Raw genomic sequence first — 10,731 nt, 5'->3', positions numbered from 1 at the left:
TTTTCCAATTTTTTGATTTTTTTTTTGAATTTTTTATGCCCGTTTCAAAATGCGGTCAAAACGGCGGGCTTGACCGTTCCTAGCTAGTGGTTGAATCTTGGAATTTTTTTGGTGTTTATCTGATTAAATAGATACTTATGTACCTAGAAATGATTTTTGGAAAAAATAAATAGCAAACTATGAGGCAGCTGCAGTTCAAATTTGACCCGCTTCCAGCTGAATCGGCGGAAATTTGTCTTTTTCACGAGAGGTGGATCAAAAAATTTTACACCCAACCATTTTGTCAATTGTGCATTAAGTATGGCCTAGTATTTTATAAAAATGATTTGGTCCAATTTTGCAACAATTATTTGGTAGTTCCTTCACAAAAAAACCTCCTTTCGGGCACTCGAAAAATGGAAAATGATTTTTTCGTCCAACGAAAATGAAAACTTCCTTAGGCAACATTGTTTTCCATTCCAAGATGCACCCTTGTGCACAATATGAGATCATTTGAACAAACTATGCCATGAATGTGGCCATAAGATTGATCATTTGGCTTGAAAGCCATGAATCTTCATGCATGATAGCTCATTTCTGTGAACACTTTTTTAAAATAATTGCCATACTACAAATTTATTATTTTTTCTGGAAACTTGGTCACATATATTGACACAATGCGAAGGTTTTCCAATTTTTTGATTTTTTTTGAATTTTTTATGCCCGTTTCAAAATGCGGTCAAAACGGCGGGCTTGACCGTTCCTAGCTAGTGGTTGAATCTTGGAATTTTTTTGGTGTTTCTCTAATTAAATAGATACTTATGTACCTAGAAATGATTTTTGGAAAAAATAAATAGCAAACTATGAGGCAGCTGCAGTTCAAATTTGACCCGCTTCCAGCTGAATCGGCGGAAATTTGTCTTTTTCACGAGAGGTGGATCAAAAACTTTTACACCCAACCATTTTGTCAATTGTGCATTAAGTATGGCCTAGTATTTTATAAAAATGATTTGGTCCAATTTTGCAACAATTATTTGGTAGTTCCTTCACAAAAAAACCTCCTTTCGGGCACTCGAAAAATGGAAAATGATTTTTTCGTCCAACGAAAATGAAAACTTCCTTAGGCAAAATTGTTTGCCATTCCAAGATGCGCCCTTGTGCACAATATGAGATCATTTGAACAAACTATGCCATGAATGTGGCCATAAGATTGATCATTTGGCTTGAAAGCCATGAATCTTCATGCATGATAGCTCATTTCTGTGAACACTTCTTTAAAATAATTGCCATATTACATATTTATTATTTTTTCTGGAAACTTGGTCACATATATTGACACAGTGCGAAGGTTTTCCAATTTTTTGATTTTTTTTTGAATTTTTTATGCCCGTTTCAAAATGCGGTCAAAACGGCGGGCTTGACCGTTCCTAGCTAGTGGTTGAATCTTGGAATTTTTTTGGTGTTTCTCTGATTAAATAGATACTTATGTACCTAGAAATGATTTTTGGAAAAAATAAATAGCAAACTATGAGGCAGCTGCAGTTCAAATTTGACCCGCTTCCAACTGAATCGGCGGGAATTTGTATTTTTCACCAGAGGTGGATCAAAACTTTTGACACCCAACCATTTTGTCAATTGTGCATTAAATATGTCCTAGTATTTTATAAAAATTATTTGGTACAATTTTGCAACAAATATATGGTAGGTCCTTCACAAAAAAACCTCATTTCGGGCACTCGAAAAATGGAAAATGAATTTTCCGTGCAAAGAAAATGAAACTTCCTTAGGCAACATTGTTTGGAATTCCAAGATGCGCCCTTGTGCACAATATGAGATCATTTGAACAAACTATGCCATGAATGTGGCCATAAGATTGATCATTTGGCTTGAAAGCCATGAATCTTCATGCATGATAGCTCATTCTGTGAACACTTTTTTAAAATAATTGCCATATTACAAATTTATTATTTTTTCTGGAAACTTGGTCACATATATTGACACAATGCGAAGGTTTTCCAATTTTTTGATTTTTTTTTGAATTTTTTATGCCCGTTTCAAAATGTGGTCAAAACGGCGGGCTTGACCGTTCCTAGGTAGCGGTTGAATCTTGGAATTTTTTTTGGTGTTTCTCTGATTAAATAGATACTTATGTACCTATAAATGATTTTTGGAAAAATAAAGAGCAAATTACGAGGTAGCTACAGTTCAAATTTGACCCGCTTCCAGCTGAATCGGCGGGAATTTGTATTTTTCACCAGAGGTGGATAAAAACTTTTTACACCCAACCATTTGGTCAATTGTGCATTAAATATGTCCTAGTATTTTAGAAAATTGATTTGGTACAATTTTGCAACAAATATATGGTAGGTCCTTAAAAAAACTCATTTTGGGCACTCGAAAAAAATGAAAAATGAATTTTTCGTCCAAAGAAAATGAAAACTTCCTTAGGCAACATTGTTTGTCATTCCAATATGCACCCTTGTGCACAATATGAGATCATTTAAACGAACTATGCCATTCCAAAATGCACCCTTGTGCAAAAAACACAAGAGAAACAAATAGAAAAACACAACTACATAAGCTTAAAAAAGTATTTGATGTGCTCCACATGTGCTATGATTGTGAATTATAAAATTGATGTGCTCCAAATTTGCAACAAATATTTGCTAGGTTATTTATAAAAAATATCATTTTGGACACTCGAAAAATGAGTCTCTTACAAAAAAGCTCATATCTTAGAACACTTTTTTAATGATATTAACAATATTCAAAGTTTGTTATTTTTACTAAAAAGTAGGTCACACTTGGTGACACAATGCGAAGGTTTTTTATTTTGATATTTTTATAAATTTCTTAGGTCGTCAAATGGCAGACATGATTCAAAATCTTATTTTCAATCGATTACGACCAATTTAAATGGTCTTAACATCATCAAAGAGGATACTCTGTTCTGATTGGTCTAAAATCAGCTCACACGGATCATGCCTTAAGCACCGTCGGATGCGCCCCGATCCAACGGCAGCCCACGCCCCCTCGTCACTCTCACCCCGTATCCCTCTCACCCACGAAACCCTAGTCCCCTTCTCCCAATCGCCGCCGCCGCCTTCTCCCTCCCAGATCCAATCCAAGTCAGAGCCCGTCGGCCACCTCCATCTCCATTCCTGCGCGCGTCGGCCACCTCCCTGCGGCGGAGCTCAACCCCGAAACGAAATGAAACCCACCGCCGCCGCCTTTGTCTCCCCAACCAACCACAACCCACTGGCGACCTCCTCCCACTCTCCCTCGCCTCCCCTCACGTCCTCTTGTCTACCTACTAGGCCCCAGATCGACTCGGCCTTCTCCTTCTCAGGCCACGACCAGATCCGCTCCGGCGTTCCCGCATCGGCGCCGTCATGGACCTCCTCACCAAGCATCTGCCCGCCCCATCCTCCGTCCCTCGCGCAGCAGCCAAACCCTCCCTCCCTCCCCTTCGCCGCCGACGATGGCCGCCGCGGCGGAGAAGACGGCCGAGGAGATCCGCCATGAGCTCCAAGAGCTGCAGCGCCAGCACCGCGAGGTCCCTCCCCCCCGCCCCTCCACCCTCTCACTTCCCCTCCGTGGCCATCGAGGCGTCTCCCCGGACCCGTTTGCTTGTCCCCGTGTTCTCCTCCCCTCCTGCAGATCAGCGAGCGCCTGCCCGACCCCCGAGGCCTCCGACGCGGCGCCCCCGCCACCGGCCCCGGCGCCGGCCCCGGAGCGATCTCGTCCCTGTATCTGTTTTTGTGCGTGATTTTTCTCCCCGCGTGTTTCTGATGCAGGCCCCGGAGCCGGTGGACCAGCCCGAGCCCAAGCGCCGGCTTCTTTCTGCCGTGGTTAAAGTACGAGCCCTCATTTTTATTTTTGTGTTCGTCAATCCTGTTGTGTTTTGTTGGTTTGTCAAATACCCTAACGTCTTCTCTGTGTTTGGCGTGATGCATGGAGGTGGATGGCCCTGGAACTAATGGGGATGATGCGGCGGCGGAGGGGCGTGAGGATGGACCAAATGCTGCTCAAGGTGGTGAGAGGAGGGGAGCTAGTAATGGTGGGTTCAGGAGGGATGGGAGCCAGTGGGTATCCAGGAGGGTGAGTAAGGGGAATGTGATTTTGGAGGAGATAGTGTGCGTGTGTGCTTGTGGATGGGTTCCACATGCTGTTTTTGGGAGATCGCTTATATTGGTATTATTTGGTTGCAGGAGCTTGATAATCAGCTGCCAGAGCCTCTCCGAGGCCGGCTCCCAAGGAAGAGGATCAGAGCTTGGTGAGGAGGAACAAGAGAATGCTGGGGAAGCTTCTTGCTGGCACGCTAGAGGTAACAAGTTCATCTGACGTATAATGAGACGATCCACGTGCTTAGAAATTGTGATAATTCCTTCTTGTTTCAGTATTTCTTGATTGCTTTGGATTGGGTATTGTGTAATGGAACATGGTATATTAACCTGCCGTTCGGTAAGAATATACTAATTTAGTTGAAGTACAAACGGCAAGTGAATTTTTGAATCCTCAAGGTTTTATTTTTGTCCTGCAACTTTTGGCATCAAGCAGAAAATATTTTGCCAATTTGGCTACAGAGGGGTTCTTGCTTCTTTCATCAACTTAGCAATTCTCTCAATCAGTTTGTGGTCTTCCAACATCAAATCCTCATTTCTATTACCCCATAACCATTGGCAATTTATTAACTGGTCTGGTAAATAGATCATTCCTTGTTTTGTTTACTAGGTTGGACATGGCTCTATTTGACTGCATAGTTTATAACCAATTTCCATACTCCTTTATATTCAAATCTCTTGGAGAACATTAAATTCCTCATTCCTCAGATAGGTGTTGTGTTACGGGTGGTGCAGTTATAACTAATTTCTGTTTGATTCATACAAAGTATTCAAGTTATTAGTACTGAACACCATTAAATCTTCAATACCCTTTTAATTGATTTCCCATACTTGCTTTGTCTGGTACTCTGGTTTATATTTCCAGAATGCTGAACTTCATTGCTCTAAAATATTTTGGAATTTCCAGTACTTACAATAACATTGCCTGCTTACAGCTCTTACTTAATCATGTGAAATTTGGTCATTGTTTTCCAAAAGGAGTTACTCCAACTTTTTTTCTTCATTGCTTTACCAGCACACTCTACAGCTTCAATTTCAATGAAACTGTATCGTAAGCTTGTCATTTTGTGTTTGTTGAAAATCGCCATATGCAATTTGCTCTGCAGGAACTTTTGTATTGCACCCCCAGTTTTCAACTTTACCACCAAGTTCGTTGCACCTACTCTCAGATACACAAAAATCACGAGTGACCTTACTGAATAAAGAAAAGAAATCTGCTGAATGAACTTCTAGATCACTTGTGGGTGAGGTTTCAAGGCAGTCATTGAGGATTTGATGTCTTACCTATAGGTGTAGTAAAGTTTTTTAGAGGCTCGATGTGAAGCTATGTTACCTGATTTCTGCAAACACAGTGTTAATGTCATGTCACTATTGGCCAGCTGGGTGCTTTCCTAGTTCAACATAACATCTTTGGCTTGAGTTCTCTTTTCATTATTTGTATAATTGAAAATTGGAAATTCTGCCCTCTTCCATTTTGGACCCTGGTGATTCACTGGGAATTTTCCATGCCCCTTGGAATCTAACACGTCCTTCTCCACATCTTAAACTAACAAGCATGGGTTATGACTTTAGCTATGAAGTTCTTTTTGTTTGTCGTGTGTTGTAAAATTCCTGGTTGTTTATTCCTGTTGGCTAAGTATATGGTATGACAATTTTTGTAGGTGAACGTTCCGAAGACCAAGAAGACCTACTGCAAGAACAAGGAGTGCAAGAAGCACACCCTCCACAAGGTTACCTAGTACAAGAAAGGCAAGGATAGCCTTTCTGCATGTTTATTTGGATCCACTGAACCTTTGCACGGCTAATCTCTCAAGTTTGTATATACATAGACAGGTTTTTTGAAAGTGTGACTCCATAGTATTGAGAAGTAATCATGTTTCCTTTAGTTTTCTGATGTGAAAGTTTCTTGAAAGTAGAGCTTTTCTTAACTAATCAAGAACTCGACTCTTTTCCCCTGATATCGCCGTTGCCCAGTCCAAGTCTGTTTGTGCTTGTAATAACGGAGTATTTGTACTTGTTTACAATGTTTTTAGGCACTGGTACGAAAGCTGCCCTTGACACGAACATAGTATACCACAGTATATATACTACCAAATATAATTCAGCATCTTGTTTTCGTCAATTGATGTGTTCCTGCTTCCTGTTGTCAAGCCCAAACCCACTGGATTACCTAGTATCTCTGTTCGTCTCTTCATATCGAAGCTCATCAAACTTGTCAGCTCTATGCTTTCATCTTGATTTGTACATCATCCTGAAATATATAATCATGCTTTCATTCTGATTTGTACACCATCCTGGATGGTCTGCCCAAACGATGCTCATAGCGTTTCTGTTAGCCTGCGTTACAACTCATTTTTTTTATTTAAAGAACAACCAAGTGGCACAGTGGTTCTACTTCTCATAAATTGACAGAAAGGTTCTAGCATGTTTTCATTTGCAAGTAAAACTCGACCTTCTTTTAGTTGAGTGAATATGTTTCAGATATGGAACGACGGCCAGTGAATTGTAATACGACTCACTATAGGGCGAATTCATGTACATCATCAAGCATTTCACATTTGCTGTAGCACTATGTAATGGTGTACTTCTTTTAGAAATTCTGCTCCTTACGTTTATAAATTCTACATATGGTTTCTCATCACTTGGTATATATATAGCACGTTTTGGGCAACGAATTATTCAGCGTTCTATGTTAAAGCTTTCAACCTTGAAATCACATATTTGTTTGGGCATGTGCTATATGTACCATTTTAGAAGTAGTCCACATATTTCTGTCCTGCTATAGTCTTTTTTAAACTTCTTATGAGATTGAAGTATTCGTTCTGATTTCTGGTTTGCTGATTGTTGTAGACAGATGTTTGAAACCTCTTAACCGTGGACGACAACTACCTGAGAAGGACCATCATCACCCATCAAGTACGCCATTGAGGTAATTCACCAGTCCCTCTAGCATCAACTATCTATTTTCTCTAGTATGCTTAGGTTTTTCATGCTGTTGTGGTAGCCCCATTGCTGTTGCGTTGAATCTCATGCCATCGCTGGTGCGCCTGTGGCTTGATGTGCTGTGATCTTTATCTGTGTAGGTTTTGTTTGATGATATGCTTAGATTATGATCATAAGCATGGTGGTTTGATGATGCTGAGGCCAGCTGTTAAACCATGATATAGTTGCTAGAACTGAGCTTAATATTCATGTGTGTATGTGTGTGTGTGTCAAGTAAGTTGTGGTTTGTGCTGCTCCTTTATAACGTGATGAAACAAAGAATGTCCTTTACTCCTTTTTTGAATGGAATGTTCATAATATATTGTCTCCAGTTTTTCTAATTTTTTTCAGCTGATTCATGTAACAGGGCGTCCGTGGAAGGCCCAGTCCTGACTCTCCAGTGAGCCGACATTTGATCGCTATTGAAGGAGCTACATGTAGAAGAAGAAAATACTTGTAGAGCTTGTAACTGATTCCCATAGTTGTAGAGCTTGCATCAACTAAGCTTGTATTACGTGTAACTTGTAGAACTTGTAAATGCTACAGCTTGTAGGACGTGTCATTTGTAGAGCTTGTAAATAAGCTTGTATATGCTACAGCTTGTAGGACGTGTCATTTGTAGAGCTTGTATTGAATCTGGCTATTGTTATTTGAAGTATCTTGTGTGTTTTTTCTTTGCCAATTTAACTAATGGTTATTTTCTTATTGTCAAATTGAAATATGAAGAATCTGGACCTAATAGCTAGGACCCACTTATCAGAACCTGACAAGTGGGACTTGTTTGACTAGTGGACCCATTTTATTAAAAAAAACTAAAACTATTGTACAAAAAGGCCATGACCCATGAAATAAAAAGGCCGAATTGTTGGGCTTGGCCCAAGTAGCCCACAAGAATTGACAGAAAAAAATAATATAAAAGGCCGAATTGTTGGGCTAGGCCCATGTAGAAAACTGAATTGGACCGGGCTGAATCTTGTGCCACATCAGCTTGCCACGCTGGATGCCTACGTGGACTGGGGAGGTTGCTAGTGACCAAAACAGAACAATAGGCGTATTTTGGTCATAAACGTTTGCGACCATTCCAGAAGAAAGGTCGCTATAGTCAGTTTACGACGCCCAGCTTTTGACCTTATGTTTTTTGTCACAAAAAGGTCATAAATGGAAATTTGTGACCTTTCAATGACCAATAGTGGTGGTCATAAGTTGACATATTTCTTGTAGTGGAAATACGCCAACCCAACATGTACCTTTGGAGACACCTGTAGAGCTCCTTTATAATCACCCAGTTACGTTGTGACGTTTGGTAGCACACAAAGTGTTCCTCCGGCAAACGGCAGTTGCATAATCTCATAGTCATAGGAACATGTATAAGTCATGAAGAAAGCAATAGCAACATACTAAACAATCGGGTGCTAAGATAATGGAATGGGTCATGTCAATCACATCATTCTTCTAATGATGTGATCCCTTTAATCAAATAACAACTCTTTTGTTCATGGTTAGGAAACATAACCATCTTCGATTAACGAGCTAGTCAAGTAGAGGCATACTAGTGACACTCTGTTTGTCTATGTATTCACACATGTATTATGTTTCCGGTTAATACAATTCTAGCATGAATAATAAACATTTATCATGATATAAGGAAATAAATAATAACTTTATTATTGCCTCTAGGGCATATTTCCTTCAATATCGTGAGGCAGTTTTCTTGACATGTGTTGTCAAAGCAGAGATCGTGTTCCCCTTATCACAGGATTCTCATCAATGCGGACGTGGGTAACCCAACCGCGCCATCAATTACTGCGCCTGGGGAATAAGCAGTTTTGCCAGGCAAGTGGGGAGACACATCGCCTCTTCCGCCCTTATAAAGGGACAAAGATTTACTTTTTTCACCCACGCCTTCTTCCTCCTCGCTTACCCATTCCCGCACACTCGAGCTCTAGCGCCCAAGCTCGCGTTCTTCTTCTCAAACCACTCCAAGCATGTCCGGAGCAGGAGGCAAGTGGATGGTCTCCTCCGTCACGGAGGAGAACATCAAAAAGTTACAAGAAGCCGGATACCTGGCTACGGATATCGCGCACCGGCTGCCAAATGCGGGGCAGATCGTCCCAACGCCCGAACTCAGGAGCATATCATGCACACATTAATCATGGCAAAAATGACAAATAGCTATTTGATGCAGCAGATCTGACAATTATCTCATATAGCTCTCTTCCAACAGCATTTCGGGCATCAAGATGAGCTCAAATGAAAATGATGCAATGAGATGAAATGATGTACTCTCTGAGGCGAACATTTTGATATGCTACACACGCAAATCGGAGCTACGGATGTGGAGTTATGATGCTGTGAACATGTGCAAAAATTATTGAGCGAGAGGGAAAAGTCAACCGGATTTTGATCTAGGGTTCCTCGGCACGTGAACCGAGGCAACTCCGGCGAGCTCTCAGCGTCTCCGACGAGCTCGAAGAAGCGGCGGGGAGGCGAGGGAGAGGCGGATCCGGCCTCTCCCGACCTGATCCGGCGGCGGGGAAGCGGCTCCGGCCACCGCGGGGAGGTGAGGAGGCACGGGGGGTCGCGGGCTTGCGGCTTCCGGCGAGCTGCTGCTGGCCGGCGATGAGGCGATGGCGGCGAAGGACGGCGTCAGGCGGGCTCGGCCGTAGGAAAGAGGAGGCGCGGGGCGGTGCGGTGCTACGGGCCGGGGAGGGCCGGTGATGGGCCCCGCAGGCCCTGGCGGCGGCGGCGAAGTGGGCACCGGGCGGACGAATAGGGAAGCGCCATGTGGCGGTGGACGGCGGAATGGACGTGTCCAGCCGACGAGATTTCGTCCGGCCGCGTGTGGAGAGGGAGTGGACTAGGGTTTGCGCGAAAATTTCGGGGAGTGACCTTTATATAGGCATAGAGGGAGCTAGGAAGCTCCAAAATGAGTGCGGTTTTCGGCCACGCGATCGTGATCGAACGACCGAGATGATGGAGAGATCTTAGGTGGGTTTTGGGCCACTTTGGAAGGGTGTTGGGCTGCAACACACACGAGGCCTTCTCGGTCCCTCGGTTAACCGTTGGAGTATCAAACGAAGTCGAAATGGTATGAAACTTGACAGGCGGTCTACCAGTAGTAAACCAAGGCTGCTTGGCAAGTCTCGGTCCAATCCGGAAATGTTTAACCCCCACACATGAAAAGAGGTAGAAAGGGCCACCGGAGGAGATAGGAGCACCGGAATGCAAAATGGACAACGGGGAAAATGCTCGGATGCATTAGACGAACACGTATGCAAATGCAATGCACATGATGACATGATATGAGATGCATGACAAAGGCAACAACAGACGGAGACAAAACCCGAACCCGAGGAAAATAAAATAACTTAGCGCCGGAAACGGCAAGAGTTGGGATACATATAAGGTAAATTACATCCGGGGTGTTACATGTTCAAGGGCGTCGAGATTCCTCCTTCCCTCACCGAGGACCGCGGACTCAGCGCAAAACGCCGCGCCAATCCGGTAAGTTTTTATATCTCTCAGGGTATTTATTTGCCCCAGTTTAGTTATATGCAGGATCTAAGCTTCTATGCCTTTAACAGGACTAGATAGAGATAGCGGAGCAGCTTGATTGCCCAGCCCCCCTGCCCGAAGATCCTGCAGG

The 10,731-nt window shown here is 42.7% G+C and overlaps 2 long non-coding RNA genes across 2 annotated transcripts; both read left to right on the top strand.

Annotated features, from left to right (window-relative positions):
* Positions 1-3,100: 3,100 nt before the first annotated feature.
* LOC125522011 lies at positions 3,101-5,990 on the top strand. Its single transcript, XR_007289598.1, has 5 exons — positions 3,101-3,535; positions 3,640-3,836; positions 3,940-4,080; positions 4,191-4,306; positions 5,765-5,990. It is a non-coding gene; the product is annotated as an uncharacterized LOC125522011 (long non-coding RNA).
* A 657-nt stretch (positions 5,991-6,647) lies between these two features.
* On the top strand, positions 6,648-7,740 carry LOC125523868. The gene is made up of 2 exons (XR_007290466.1): positions 6,648-7,032; positions 7,453-7,740. It is a non-coding gene; the product is annotated as an uncharacterized LOC125523868 (long non-coding RNA).
* The last annotated feature ends 2,991 nt before the right edge of the window (positions 7,741-10,731 follow it).

The sequence above is a fragment of the Triticum urartu genome, chromosome 7, assembly GCF_003073215.2.
Source record: "Triticum urartu cultivar G1812 chromosome 7, Tu2.1, whole genome shotgun sequence".
NCBI lineage: Eukaryota > Viridiplantae > Streptophyta > Magnoliopsida > Poales > Poaceae > Triticum > Triticum urartu.
The sequence above is the reverse complement of the archived record's forward strand: the minus strand, read 5'-3'. Positions and strand labels throughout refer to the sequence as shown.